Source organism: Callithrix jacchus, chromosome 12 (assembly GCF_049354715.1).
Source record: "Callithrix jacchus isolate 240 chromosome 12, calJac240_pri, whole genome shotgun sequence".
NCBI classification, from domain to species: domain Eukaryota; kingdom Metazoa; phylum Chordata; class Mammalia; order Primates; family Cebidae; genus Callithrix; species Callithrix jacchus.
In genome coordinates this window covers 27886792-27902532 of record NC_133513.1, presented here as the reverse complement: position 1 = coordinate 27902532, position 15741 = coordinate 27886792, and the positions used below count along the sequence as shown (strand labels likewise).

General features: G+C 45.1%; 1 long non-coding RNA gene across 1 annotated transcript; it reads left to right on the top strand.

Moving 5' to 3' along the window:
• Window positions 1-283: 283 nt before the first annotated feature.
• On the top strand, window positions 284-6453 carry LOC118146114 (uncharacterized). The gene is made up of 2 exons (XR_004731569.3): window positions 284-384; window positions 5449-6453. It is a non-coding gene; the product is annotated as an uncharacterized LOC118146114 (long non-coding RNA).
• Window positions 6454-15741: the final 9288 nt, after the last annotated feature.

The following is a 15741-nucleotide window of genomic DNA, read 5'->3' as shown; positions in this document are numbered from 1 at the left end:
AAACTGGGCTTGCCTGTAGACCACCTGCATTGGCATGCCAACTCTGCTACTTATTGACTAGGTGAGTTTGGGCAAAGTAGATAATCCTCCCCGTGCCTCAGTTTCCCCATCTGTAAAATGGAGGTAATAACAGACCCACCTCATAGGGCTATGAGATGGTGAAATGGCAAGGTACTTATCACAGCGCCCAGAACAATGCCTGGAGTGGATTAAGCGTTCAAAATGTCAATTGCGGTTCTTATCAGGACGAAGAGAAAAAAGCAAAGTTGAAGGCGATTGCTTTGGTCTGTTGCTCGGTGGTGAAATGAAGATGAATGTGGCATTGAGAAGACAGGCAAAGAAAGCACCAATGTGGTCAGGACCAAGACAGTCAGGAAATCTGGGGTAAGAGACTTCGGGAATTCTTGGTACTTTTCTCCCAACTTTCCTGTGAACCGGAAATTATGTCAAATTACAAAGTTAAAGAAAACAGGGCATTGTTCTCGGGTGCAAGAGCGATAATTAATGGGAAGTTTGTCTTCTTGCATACAGTCCCACTGTTCAAGTTCCTGCCCTAGATTCCCAGACTGTCTGTGACTGCTCTGTCAGTCCCGGGAGCGGGTCCAGAGGCACCAAGATAAAACTCTGTTCCCCCATCTACGGGTGCCCAAGTCTTGCCTCAGTATAAGCTCAGTCCTCATTACATCCTAACACGCTTACTTGTTTTCAAGGCTTTCGGTGTTTAAAATTAATAGACTTTATTTTTTAGAACTTTGTTGATTTCTAGAAAAATCGAGCAGATAGTACAGAGAGTTCCCAAACAGTCTCCTCCCGCTTGCACAATTTCCCCTTTTATCAACATCTTGCATTAGTGTGTAGTGCCTTCATTATAATACTGATACATTAGTATAAACTGAAGTCCATAGTATACATTGTTTCACTGTTTCTCAGGGTGTTGTTTTGGGTTGGTTTGTTTGTTTGGAAACAAGGTCTCACTCTGTTGCCCAGGCTGGAGTACAGTGGCGGGGTCATAGCCTACTGCAGCCTGGAACTCCTGGGCTCCCGAGTAGCTGGGGCTACAAGCACATGCCACCATACCAGGCTAATTTTTTTTTTTCTTTATTGTAGAGACAAAGTCTTGCTACGTTGCCCAAGCTGGTCTCAAACTCCTAAGCTCAAGCTCTCCTCCCATCTCAGCCTCCTAAAGTGCTGGGATTACAGGTGTGAGCCACTGCTCCTAGCCTCTGTTGCACAGTGCTGAGTCTTTTTTTTTTTTTTTTTTTCTTTTTTGAGACAGAGCCTTGCTCTGTCTCCCAGAGCAAGTGGCATGATCTCAGCTCACTGAAACCTCCACCTCCCAGTTTCAAGTGATTCTTGCACCTCAGTCTTCCAAGTAGCTGGGACTACAGACACACGCCACCATGCCTGGCTAATTTTTGTTTTTTTAGTAGAGACGAGGTTTCCCGATATTGGTCAAACTGGTCTTGAACTCCTGACCTCAAGTGATCAGCCTGCTTCAGCCCCCCAAAGTGTTGGGATTACAGGCATGAGCCACTGTGCCCAGCCAAGTTCTGGGTCTTAACAATGTATAATGTCATGAATCTACACATGTAGCCACATAAAGAAGAGTTTCCCAGCCTGGGCAACATAGCAAGACCCAGTCTCTACCAAAAAACAAAAACAAAGAAAATGGGCCAGGCATAGTGGTGCACCTGTAGTCCCAGCTACCCAGAGGCTGAGGCAGGAGGATCCCTTGAGCCCAGGAGTTCGAGGCTGCAGTAAACTATGATCATGCCACTGCACTCCAGCCTGGGTAACAGAATAAAACCCTATCTCTAAAAAAAATTAAAAGAAGAATAAAGAAAAAAATAAAGGATAGTTTCACTTCCCTAAAAATCCCTAATTCCTACCCGTTCATCCTGGATCCTGGAAACCACTGATTTTTTTTTTTTTTTTTACTGTCTCCAAAATTTTGCCTTTTTCAGAATGTCATGTAATTGAAATCAGAAAGTGTGCAGTCCCTTAAAACTGACTTCCTTTACTTAGCAATATGCTTTTCTGGTTCCTGTATGTCTTTTTCAGGCTTGACACCTCATTTCTTTTTGTGGCTGAATAGTGGCCCTGTTGTATGGATGCACCACAGTTTATTCTACCTATTGAAAGACATCTTGGTTGCTTCCAGCTTTGGGGTAGACATAAGTTTGCAACACAATTGAGGAAATACCAAGGAACACAACATCTAGATCATCTGGTAAAAGTATGTTTAGTGGTGCGAGAAACTGCCAACTGGTCTTCCAAGGTGACTGTACCATTTTGCCTTACTATCAACAACAAGTGAGAGTTTCCGTTGTTCTGTATTCTTGTCAGCTTTTGATATTGTCAGTTTGAGGATTTTAGCCACTCTAGTAGGTGTGTAGTGGTATCTCATTGATGTTTGTTATTTCCTAGTGACATATGAGGCATATGTCAATATGTTTGCAAATTGGGAAATTTGCAATTTCCTAATGACATCTGATATTGAGCATATTTTCATAGGCTTTTTGCCATCTGTATATCCTGTTCATTGTCTGCTGATATTTTGTGCCCATTTTATAGTTGGGTTACTTGTTTTCTTATTGTCAAGTTTTAAAATTATTTGTGTATTTTGGATTCAGGTCCTTTATCAGCTATGTGTTTTGCAAAGATTTTCAAATTTAATACAGTTTTCAATTTTCATAAAGTCCATGCCACCAATTTTTTTTTCATTCTTGGATTATCCTTTTAGTGTTGTATCTAAAAACTCATTGCCAAACCCAGAGTCACTGAGATCCAAGATTTTATGCTACGATGTCTTCTAGAAGTTTTGTAGTTTTGTATTTTACATTTAGGTCTATGATTTATGTTGAGTTATTTTTTGTGAAAGGTGTAAGGTCTGTGTCTAAATTTATTACTATTATTATTTTGCACATAGACATTCAGTTGTTTTAGCACCATTTGTTGAAAAGACTATCCTTTTTCCACTGAATTGCCTTTGCTTTTTTGTCACAGACCAGTAGACTATATTCGTGTGGGTATATTTTGGGGGTCTGTATTCTGTTGCACTGATGTCTTTGTTCTTTCACCAGTACCATGCTGTCTTGATTACTGTACCTTTATTTTATAGTTTTAAAGTCAGGTAATGTCAGTCCTTCAACTTGGTTGTTGTTCTTCAGTATTGTATTGGCTATTGCAGGCTTTTTACCTTTCTGCTTGAATCTTAGAATCAGTTTGTCAATACTCACAAAATAATTTGCTGGGATTCTTATTGGGATTCTCGTGAATCCATAAGATCAAGTTGGGAAGAACTCTCCATGAACATGGACTATCTCTCCATTATTGAGATCTTTGGTTTCATTCATCAGAATTTTGTAGTTTTCCTTATAAAGATCCAGTATATGTTTATTTTATTTATACTTGTTTGTTTTTTCTTTTTTTGATGCTAACATAATGGCATTGTGTTTACAATTTTAAATGCCACTTTTTTGTTGCCAGTATGTAGGAAAGCAGTTGACCTCTGTAGGTTAACCTTGTATCCTGCAACCTTGCTACACACACTTATTAGTTCCAAGAGGGTTTTTTGTTAACTCTTTAGGATTTTCTACATAGACAGTAATGTCATCTGCAAACAAAGACAGTTTAGTTTCTTCCTTCCCAATCTGTGTAACTTTTCTTTCTTTCTTTGTCTTATTGCATTAGGTTGGACTTCCGGTATAATGTTGAATAGGAGTGGTGAGAGTGGGTCATTGACATAGGGCTGATAGAATAGAAGTGATTATTTTCCCAGCATTTCCAGATGGCAAACACATGGAAAGGCGCAGCTGATGGGATGTGGGCAATGAACTAACTACAGCAGGGCTTCTCTGCATCTAAAATAAGGAAATAAGCCAGGTGCAGTGGCTTACACCTGTAATCCCAGCACTTTGGGAGGCAGAGGTGGGAGGATAACTTGAGTTCAGGAGTTCAAGACCAGCCTGGGTAACATATCAAGACCCTGTCTCTACAAAAAAAATTTAAAAATTAGTTGGGCATGGTGGCACACACCTGTAGTTATAGCTACTCGGGAGGTTGAGGCAAGAGAATCACTTGAGTCTAGGACGTGGAGGCTGCAGTGAGCCATGATTGCACCACTGCACTCCAGCCTGGGTGACAGAGCAAGGCCTTGTCTCATCAAATAAATAAATAAAAATAAAGTAACATGAAATATTACCTTTTCTGAGCATAACTCATTATGATTCTTTTAAAAGAATAGAGATATATGTCTCAGGACCTGGAGAAGGGGGTATTGCAAAGCATGTTCCAAACTTCCCCTTCATTCTCCATCCAACACGGTACTTTCCAATTCACTTACTTCCAGCTCTCTACTCCTTCTCCCACGGAAAGATGGGAGACTAATTTCCCCCTCTACATGATGGCACAACCTCAGTGACTCTCTTCTAATGAATAGAATATGGTGGAAATGATGCCAGGACTTCCAAGGCTGGGTTAAGGAAAGGAGTTGCAGCTTCCATCTGAATCTCTCTCTCTTTCCTCACATCTTGAGATCCCTGAGTTAATATGTGATCAATCCAAAGTACCCTGAAGCCACCATGCTGGAGAGAAGAGATAGAGAGAAGCCCATGGACTCTCATCTGTTTGGGACTTCCCATCCCAGGTCCAGTGATGTGAGCAAGTGAGCCTTCAGATGACTCCAACTCCCCGTTCTGGAGTCCTCCCAGCTGACATTGAGTCATCCCAGATGAGCCAATTGAAATCTGGCCAAATTGCAAAATCATGAGCAAAGTAAATGTTGCTGTTGTTTTAATCTGAGTAACCAAGTAATTTCAAACTAAGAGTTTAAACTTGGTAACTTGAAACCAAGTAGAGCAGGGATGAACCCACTGAACCTTGTCCCCACTGAACCCTGCTGGATTGCAGATTCATGTGCAAAATAAATGCCACTACGTTTTGGGATAGTTTATTATGCAGCCATAGTATCTTGAACTTCTATGATACCCATAATACTCACCTTATACAGTCTTCTTTGTCAACAGAACCCAGATTTTGTTCGTGGTCAGCAATGTGTCCTACCTTAGGCAATAGATCAAGATTCATTGTGGCCAATCATGACAATTCTTTTTCTTTCCTTTTTTTTACCCCCTCTGATGGAGTCTCGCTCTGTCACCCAGGCTGGAGTCCAATTGCATGATCTCGGCTCACTGCAACCTCTGCCTCCCAGGTTCAAGCGATTCTCCTGCCTCAGCCTCCTGAGTAACTGGGATTACAGGTGCCCACCACCATGCCCAGCGAATTTTTGTATTTTCAGTAGAGGCAGGGGTTTCATCATGTTGGTCAGGCTGGTCTTGAACTGCTAACCTTGTGATCCGTGTGCTTCAGCCTCCCGAAGTGCTGGGATTATAGGTGTGAGCTGCCATGCCAGGCCTAATCGTGACAATTCTATTTCATCTTTCTCAGCCTCCTTGCAGCAGTGGTGGCTGAGTGGTCCAGTTCTATTGAGGAAACCCAAATGGAAACCTCTGTGTGTAGGGAAATGCTTCTGGGGAAAGGCTGGCTTTCCTGATTGAAGGGGTCTTCCGGCTGTGAAACATCTCGCCGCTGTGAGAGAAGGCCAAGACAGCTGCAGCATGGGAGCCCTGACATCTGTGAACAACTGAACCAACCCCAGCAAGAGCTAATATCTGGAATTCTTGGAAGGTGAAGAATTTTCTAGACACCAAAGAAAGCCCTGGTATATATATATATATTTTATTGTTTTGAGATGGAGTCTTGCTCTGTCACCCATGCTGGAGTACAGTGTCACAATCTCAGCTCACTGCAACTGCCACCTCCTGGGTTCAAGTGATTCTTCTGCCTCAGCCTCCCAAGTATCTGGAATTACAGGTGTCCACGACCACGCCTGGTTAATTTTTGTATTTTTAGTGGAGTGAGGGGTTTCACCATGTTGGCCAGGCTGGTCTCAAACTCCTGACCTCAAGTGATCCACCTGCCTTGGCCTCTCGAAGTGCTGGGATTACAAATGTGAGCCACTGTGCCCAGCCTCTGACATCTTTGAGCAGCTGAACCACACCAGCTGTGGTCAACCTCCAGACTCTGTGTAATTGGAGGAAATTTAACTTCTGTTTATGTTCCTATTATTGTTTTGTTATTTTGCAGTTTAACAGATTAGACCCAATGGGATTATTTTGAGAGTTGGAGCCATCTGGGAAGCATGGCTCAACTGGTTTGGGTGGGTGAAGACACAGGGGTTTCCCAACAACCTGAGTCAAGCTCTGTGGATATAGCTGGGAGATTGTGTCAAAGAGGCTGAGGGTTAATTCCCTGCTTCCACCCTTGGGGAAGAATGACATCCAGTCAGGCATGGGGAACATTCATCCTTGGGAAGAAGAATGACATCCTTCTTAACTCTGATTAGGCAGGTTCAACAAACAAGCTTTCTCTAAAATAAAATGATGTTGATGATGATGGTGGTGGTGATGATTATGATGGTGATAATGGTGATGGTGGTAATGATGATGGTAATAATGATGGTAGTGGTGGTGATGATGGAAGTGATGATGACACTGATAATGGTAATGGTGGTGGTGATGTGATGATGGTGATAATGGTGATGGTGGTGGTGGTGGTGATGATGCTGATAATGGTGATGGTGGTGATCATGATGATAATGATGATAATGGTGATGGTGGTGTTGATAATGAGAGTAGTGATGGTGATGGTGATGATGATGGTGGTGGTGATAGTGATGATGTTGATGGTGATGGTGGTAGTGTTGATAATGATAGTAGCGATGGTGATGGTGATGGCGGCGGTGGTGGTGGTGATAGTGACGATGGTGATGTGATGGTGGTGTTGATAGTAGTGATGGTAATGGTGATTATCATGGTGCTGATAGTGATGATGGTGATGGTGATGGTGTTGATAACAGATGGTGATGGTGATGATTATGGTGGGGGTGATAGTGATGATGTTGATGGTGATGGTGGTGGTGTTGATAATGATAGTAGTGATGGTGATGATGATGGTAGGGGAGATAATGATGATGGTAATGGTGGTGGTGATGGTGATGGTGGTGGTGATGATGGTGGTGATAGTGATGATGGTGATGGTGATGGTGGTGGTGTTGATAATGACAGTAGTGATGGTGATGGTGATGGTGATGGTGATGGTGGGGGTGATAGTGATGATGGTGATGGTGATGGTGGTGGTGTTGATAATGACAGTAGTGATGGTGGGGGTGATAGTGACGATGGTGATGGTGATGGTGGTGGTGTTGATAATGACAGTAGTGTTGGAGATGATGATGGTAGGGGAGATAATGATGGTGATGGTGGTGGTGATGGTGATGGTGGTGGTGATGGTGATGGTGATGGTGTTGATAATGACAGTAGTGGTGGTGGTGATGGTGACGATGGTGGTGGTGATAGTGATGATGGTGGTGGTGATGGTGATGGTGGTGGTGTTGATAATGACAGTAGTGATGTGATGATGGTAACTGTGGTGGTGATGATGGTGATGATGGTGGTGATAATGGTAGTGGTGACAGTGATAATGATGATGATAATGATGCTGGTGGTGGTGATGTTGATGGTGGTGATGAGGATGATCATGGTGATAGTGGGGAGGAAGATGTGATGATGTTAAGAGCTAACACATATGACAGCACTTACTACGTACCAGGCCCTGTTGTAGGCTCTTGTAATATATTAATTAATCCTCACAAAACTCTAAGAAGTAGGTACCATTATTAGTTTCATTTCACAGACAAGAAAACAGGCGCAGATGGATCCCTCATGAACCCATAGCTGGTGAGTGTGAGTGAGCACTTTCTCAGGAGAAACAAACCTCTCCCAGGAACCTAACAGATAGGACATATGCACTTTGCTTGTTGCCATACACTTCATTTGCCATCTGGAAGGAGTGCCCAGAGAGCTTAGTGTTTCTGGCTGAAGAGCAATAGACTCTTGCTAGCTTACCTCACTGATTTCCAGGAGGAGGAGGAAGAAAAGCGGAAGAAAGGTCATGACTTACACTGGTCTCCAGTCCTGCCTTCCTCTTGGCCACTGCAGACTTAGATGCCAGAGTTCCCAAAGCTAAATCTCTCACTCCTTGTTGAGAATCCTTCTGCAGTTCCCCATTCCTGAAAAGTCAAAGCAGGATTTCTCAACCTCAGCACTACTGACATTTCAAGCCAGATAATTCTTTGTGATGGAGACTTTCCGTGCATTGTAGGATGTTTAGCAGAGTTAAATCTCTACGCAGCAGATTGCAAAAGCATACCCTTACTTGTGACAACCAAAATGTCTCCAGACATTACCAAATGTCCTCTGGAGAGTAAAAATGTCCCCAGATTGGAGGTAGAAGGGGAGATGGGCACCCAAGGCAGAAAGGGCAGCATGAGCAAGGTTTGGAGGTGTACAAGTATACCTTAGGGAATGCCAGGGGTGGGGCATGCATTGCAATTCAGGGTCATATTACAAAAGGTCTTAAACACAACATTCAAGGGATGTGGAGCCATTGAAGGATTCCAAACCAAGGATTGAGAGGCTTAACCTTGGATTTCGAAACAATCCCTCTGGCAGCTGTATGGATGGTGAACTGGAGGGAGGCACAACTACTGACTGTTGGGTTTGGGGGGTGGGGAGTGTCACAACAACTTAAGTAAACTGGAAACCCAGAGGAGGGGAGAGCAAGAGGCAGAAGGAGTCTAGGCATGCCAAGATTTTATGGTGGATAAATTCTAATCCTTTCCAAGAATGTAAGGCAAATATAAAATGTCTGGTCCATGGTAAGTGATTAATAATATTAATTTCAGCCAGGTGCGGTGGCTCATGCCTGTAATCCCGGCACTTTGGGAGGCCGAGGTGGGTGAATCCTGAGGTCAGGAGTTTGAGGCCAGCTGGTCAACATGGTATAACCCCATCTCTACTAAAAATACAAAAAATTAGCCAGGCGTGGAGGTGAGCACTGTAATCCCAGCTACTTGGGAGGCTGAGGTTGAACCTGGGAGGCAGAGGCTGTAGTGATCTGAGATTGTGCCACTGCACTCCAGCCCAGGAGACAGAGTGAGACTCTGTCTCAATAATAATAATAATAATAATAAAAATAATAATAATGTCTTCTCCAGTTCTGTGCCATTGTTGACACTGTTCCCTGGGCTGGCTGTGTGCTGCCTCCTTTCCTCAGCCTGCTGAAATCTCCCTCTCCCTGAAGGCCTGTGACTTCCTGAGTGGAGCCTTCATGAGCCTTCCAGACAGGCTCCCTCCTCTGTTTGTCCAAAGCGCATTGGATAGGTGCTGCAATACACTTGCAATTCCAAGTGTCTGTTTTCTCTATTAGACAGTGAGCTCTTCAAGTGCAGTGACTTTACCTTGTTCATTTATTCCTTGAATCAGTGTTTATTGAATAGTTATTATATGCCAGGCACTGTGCCAGATACTGTGATACAGCTGTGAACAACTGTCTTTATCCTCAGAATCTACAGAGGGCATGGCACACTTAAATGCTCATAAATGTTTAGTGAATGAACAGATGGATGGATGGATGGATGGATGGATGGATGGATGGATGGATGGATAGACAATAAAATTATCAATGTGGCTGAGACCTAGAGAGGTTTAGTGAGTTACCCATGACTGTCCAGGAAGTGGCAGAGGAGGAGCTGAAGCCCCAGACAGGTAAGGGACTAGCTCTTGGCACAATGGGGCTCCAGACTGGATGCTTTTCTAGAAGGTTTTCTGTGGTCTGACAGTAACCTCACCTGTTTGCAGCATGACAACCTGTCAGCTAGCGGTGTTCTTCCTCTTCCTCCAGTTGACTGAAGCTGCAGAGATTGTTTGTAGCGGATTTGGGTAGCTTGTCTCTCACGTAGATTGGTCCACTTATTGCCAGGCAAAAGCCCTGATTTGTCCCTGGGGGTCTAGCTTCCAACCGCCCCTCTCCATTCACATGCTGAGATAGGGCTCCATGCCCTAGGATTGGAGCCAGTGGCCCAGACCCAAGTCAACCAGCACCCCCGTTTCTGTGGACACAGTGCCACAGAGCTTGGTCAGAGGTAAGCATGTTACTTAAATGCCCCAAGGTAGTCCAATCAGGGTGAATCTTGAGACTTTTTGTGGGATTTCTGGGACAAGAGCACTTACACCCTTTTGCACTGAATTTAATGTGAAAGGCATGGGATTTTAATTTAGTGCCATCTTACAACCACCAGGAGAGGGCCTTTTTAAAATCAATGAAAAGGTAGAGAATGCAGTCAAGAGATGGAGACAGAGAAAATAACACAAGGCTGCAGTGTCCCTGTTTGAGCTCCTGGATCCAGCTGGGTCTGAAGCCTTCTTACCCTGGACATTTTAATCGTTTCCTCATGCCAGTTTGTTGAATTTTCTTCCTATAAAAAATTAGAAACAAGGTCTCACTATGTTACCCAGGCTGGTCTCAAACTCCTGGGCTTAAGTGATGCTTCTGCCTCTGCCTCCCAAAGTGCTGGGATTACAGGCGTGAGCCACTGCACTCAAATTTTTGACATTAACTCTTGAAGTCCTGAAGTGGGTGCTCAACCCGTGGCCGGGGAATCTTTTTGTTTTTTTTTTGAGACAGGGTCTCACTTTGTCGCCCAGGCTGGAGTGCAGTGGCCCAATCTCGGCTTGCTGCAATTTCTGCCTCCTGGGTTCAAGCAATTCTCGTGCCTCAGCCTCCCAAGTAACTGGGATTACAGGCGCCTGCCACCATGCCAGGCTAATTTTTTGTTTTTGGTAGAGGCTGGATTTTGCCATGTTGGCCAGGCTGGTCTCAAACTGCTGACCTCAAGTGATCCGCCAGCCGTGGCCTCCCCAGGTGCTGGAATTACAGGCATCAGCCACTGTGCCAGCCAGCGGGGGAATCTTTGTACTGGTTTAACCTCTGGTGGATGGGAGCAGGAATGCACTGGGGCAAAGCTTTCAACGAAGTAGCCCCGTTGAAAGTAGCCCACTCCTGCCTCTGGCTGTCTTGCAAGTAGGGGATGATATAGCACCAGATTCTTTGAACAAAGGACAAACCAACACCTACTCTGGATTGATAAAGTGCATTTCCTAAACGGTATGGCCACCTGGCACCAGACATCACCCTTGAGCCCTCTCACAGCCTTTGGCCAAGATCAGTGCCGCTCACCCCTGGCAACGTCCTTCGCGGCCCTTTAGCGTCACCCGTGTTTTCAGTGTTCAACTCAACTTACTGGGATCTGAGTCTTCTTCCGTCTGTCTCTGGACATTCAGACACACCTCTTGGGAAATGTCCTTCCTCCAGACTGGAGCCAGCTCCGTAACACTCAAGAAACTTTCCATGTGCTCCGTGTTATGTAAACTGCCTCGTCTAATCTTCAAACAACACCGTATATTCCCATTTTACAGGCGGGGGAATTGAAGCTCACTGAGGTTAAGTAACTTATCCAAAGTCTCACAGCTAGCACGTGGCAAGAGCAGACCCCAGCCCATGTCTCCCCTACTTCATAGCATGTGCCTTCAGCCACTCTGCTATCCTCCCTCTTTGGGATTTCCAGCTAGATGCTGCAGCTATAGGCGTCCTTGTCTTGAGCAGGAACCAGACCAAAATGAGCCACTATGTGATAACAGTTGGTCAGCGCTGACCTGTTCTTTCCACTTCAGTAGATGCTGTCAATATCCCACCCGTATCTCATTGGCACTTACCATTCCCAGCTTCTTGCTGCAAGCACCTGTGAGTCTCTGCCCAAGGCCATTCCCTGTCCGCAGGAGCCTGCTTGGCCTGCTTGGTGGGCAAGGAGGGCCAGAACATGGATGCCCACAGGAGCAGACTTCAGCCAACGATGGACTGGAATTGGTGGATAGAACCCAGTTTCCTCACCTTGCAGAAATGCATGGGGGATGCCTCTGAGGGTTTTTCTTTTTCTTTTTTGAGACAGAGTCTCATCTAGCTGGAGTGAAGTGGCGTGATCTCAGCTTACAGCCACCTCTGTGTCCCAGGTTCAAGTGATTCTCCTGCCTCAGCCTCCCGAGTAACTGGGACTACAGGAGCCCACCAGGTATATATAGCCACCCGTATACCTGGCTAATATTTTGTATTTTTAGTAGAGATAGGGTTTCACCACGTGGGCCAGGCTGGTCTTGAACTCCTGACCTCAGGTGATCCATCAGCCTTGGCCTCCCAAAGTGCGGGGATTATAGGCATGAGCCACTGTGCCCAGCCTCTCTGAGGGTTTTTCAACACAGTGTCTCAGAGGACGCGGTTTTCCCCAGCAGTAATCTGCTCATTATTACCCCCTTTATTGACTTTCTTGCCTCCCTCTTCATTTCTCCCTCCCACTTACTGTTGCCCTCTGGGATCATATCACAAGGACACTACTGGCACTCCAATCTGCATCTCAGGGTCAACTTCTGGGGAGATCTAATCCGAGCCAGCCACCTCTGTAACATCCTGGACACGCCTCCAGTGGACCACCGCTCCCTACCACTCAGTCCAAAAAATCCAGGTAGAATTGACTCCACCTCTGGCTGCAAAAGTGGGCAGGTGGTTTTCACGAGTGGACAGTCAGAACGCTGCAGTGCTTGCCCTTACTGACTGGGTCAGAGATGGCCGTGCAACCTGATAGAAGCTAAGGAGATTCTGAGATTTTTCTGGAGCTGCTGAGATAGACAGTCCTTCCATGGTGTCTGTCACCTGTACCACCCACAGGATGCAGGGCTAGAGCTCTAGGAGCCATTCTGCTTAGAACCAGCTTTACTGCCTTTGCTGACTATGAAGATAAACCATGTTTGTGACAGATTGCCATGACATTCCCATTCTTTACTGCTCCCAGGTCCACACTTCTTACCATGTAACTTACAAGTGTCCTCTCATGTTGAGCTCAGCCATGTGACTTGTGTTGGCCAATAGATGTGATGGGACTGAAATTAGCTATGATCAGATCTATTTGCATGTTTGCCATGGCCACAGAAAGTCTGCAGGCTGGGCTAACCCATAGGAGGATAAGAGACACGTGGAGTAAGTTCCTCTCAGTAGTCTCAGCGGAGACGCGTCTAGATCAGCCAGCAGCCAACCTATGCAGGAGCCCAGCCAACTGCTGCAGTATAAGCAAGAAACGCTTACTACTGCATCCTGATGAGCACTCTGGCTGCATTATAGTAGCTGGATAATTGATTGATACAATACTCAATTAAAAAGATGAAGCCACACAGAAAAGGATGCAAAACTGAGTGAAGGCTGGGCATGGTGGCTCATGCCTGTCAGCCCAGCACTTTGGGAGGCTGAGAAGGGAAGATCAGTTGAGGCCAGGAGTTTGAAACCAGCCTGGGCAACACAGCAAGACTCCTCCTTTATTTTTTCTTCTTAATTAAGTAAATATCATCCAAAATCTCAGTAGTAACCACTGGTGACATCCTGATGAACATCTCTCCATATGCACACATATGCACATGCATATATACACACCCCACTTATATCAACAGGCTCACCCCATGCAAGTTAAGTGGTGTTGAGTGAAATCCCAAGAGTTGGTTACCTTTCCATGTCCACGAATACAGATCAGTGCTCAGCAAACCGTATCCCTTGGGCCAAATCTGGCCCACTGCTTGTTTTTGTACAGACCACAAAGGAAGGGTGGATTTTGCATTTTTAAGTGGTTATTTAAAAAAAACAGGTATACATAGAGTTTCATTGGAACACAACCACACCCATTCATGTACAAATCATCTACATATGGCTGCCCTACCAATACCATGGAAGGGTAGAGACCATGAGGTCCACAAAGCCTAACATTTACTCTCTGACCCTTTAGAGAAAACATTTGCCCACCCAAACATAGATAATAATCACTCATTTACTGGCAGCATACAACTCTACTGTGGGCATTTAACCAACCCCTTATTGACAGAGATTTAGGTTGTTTCCTACCCTTTTTTTTGGGGATGGAGTTTCACTCTGTCAACCAGGCTGGAGTGCAGTGGGGAAATCTGGGCTTATTGTAACTTCTGCCTCCTGGATTCAAGCAATTCTCCTGCCTCAGCCTTCCAAGTAGCTGGGATTACAGGTGCCCACCACCACGCTCAGCTAATTTTTGTATTTTTAGCAAAGAGGGGTTTCACCATGTTGGCCAGGCTGGTCTCGAACACCTGACTTCAAGTGATCCACCTACCTCGGCCTCCCAAAGTGCTGGGATTACAGGTGTGAGCCACCTCACCCAGCTGTTTCCTTTCCTATTTTTTCTTACTTTAAACAGCACTGTGATGAACATGCTTCATGAACATTTATTTTTGTGCACTTGTTTATCTTCTTAGGAAAAATACTGAGAAATGGAGTTGCTTCATTCATGTCATTGAAACAGACAAAACTAATCTGCAGTGGTAGAAATGACATGGGAGGGGCAAGGTCAACTGCAAATAAGTAAAAGAAAGCTTTCTTAAGAGACGGAAATGTTCTAACCCTTTAGCCTCTCTTCTTCACTTGCCCTGCCATTTGTCCCTTAAAACACATTTGCTTTTTGGTGAGAGAGCTGTTTTATTAGAGATTTATTTCAGCAAGATGTATTGGTTGTCAACAAATGTGACCCTCTGCAAAAAGAAGATACAGGACCTCAGAACTGCTAACATAGAAGCTGCAAGTTAAAAAATATGCTTTAATGATAAAAATGTATCCTGCTACACACACACACACACACGCACACGCATACGCATGCATACACACGCACACACACACAGACACACACACTCACACGCATGCATATACACGCACACACACCCTCCTCTCATATTCACAGTCACAGAATTAATGTCCCTTTGGCAAGATGGGGGAGGGTTCTGGGGCAAAGTCATTCGTATTAGGATATTATGTCACCTCGTGATGACAAACTCCCTTTGTGACAGTGTAGCTGGGAGGAAGTAGCCATGATGAAAGCACTAACGATGGGGGTGGAGAGAGGGAAAAGGGAAAGGCTAGTAAGGTCCCAGGGCAATTGAAGGAGGTTATAGAACGTGATGGTTAAGCAGTCAAAGGTGTATATGACAATGAAATAAGTAGGAGGGAGCCTTGGAAAATAATCAGGCTGGTTTATTTCAAACCCTGTCACCCGGAGCCCTGGGATTCATTCATTCATTCAGTGAATATTTATTGATGCCTGTTATGTGTCATCACATCCCAGGAGCTAAGGACTGCAGAGGTGAACGAAACACAGTCCCCGTTGCTGGAGGGAAGAGAGACCAAATAACTAGGATTCAACTTGGTACTAGGTCTGAGGGGGAAATTTGGGAACAGAGGAGGTTTTCTAGAGGAAGGGTAAACGAAGCAGGCACCTGATGGATGAGCCGGCAGTGGTGAAGGGATGGCATTGGTGCAGGCCTAAAGGGAAGAGCAAGTACTGTGGTAACTGAAATGTGATCAAGGCAGCTGATGGGGATGGGGGTGACAAGACAGGGTTCTGACCTAGAAATTCTGGATCAGTAGCTTTTAAGCCTTTTTTATGATAACCCGTAGTAAGGAATGCATTTTCTCTTTTGGTCCAGTACACAATCTCTCTCTCTCTCTCTCTCTCTCTCTCTCTCTCTCTCTCTCTCTCTCTCTCTCTCTCTCTCCCCCCTCCCTCTCTCTCTCTCCCCCTCCCTCTCTCTCATTTATTTATTTATTTATTTAAGACAGGGTCTCACTTTGTTGCCCAGGCTGGAGTGCAGTGGTGCCATCTTGGCTCACTGCAACCTCAACCTCCCAGGTTTAAGAAATCCTCCTGCCTCAGCCCCCACAGTAGCT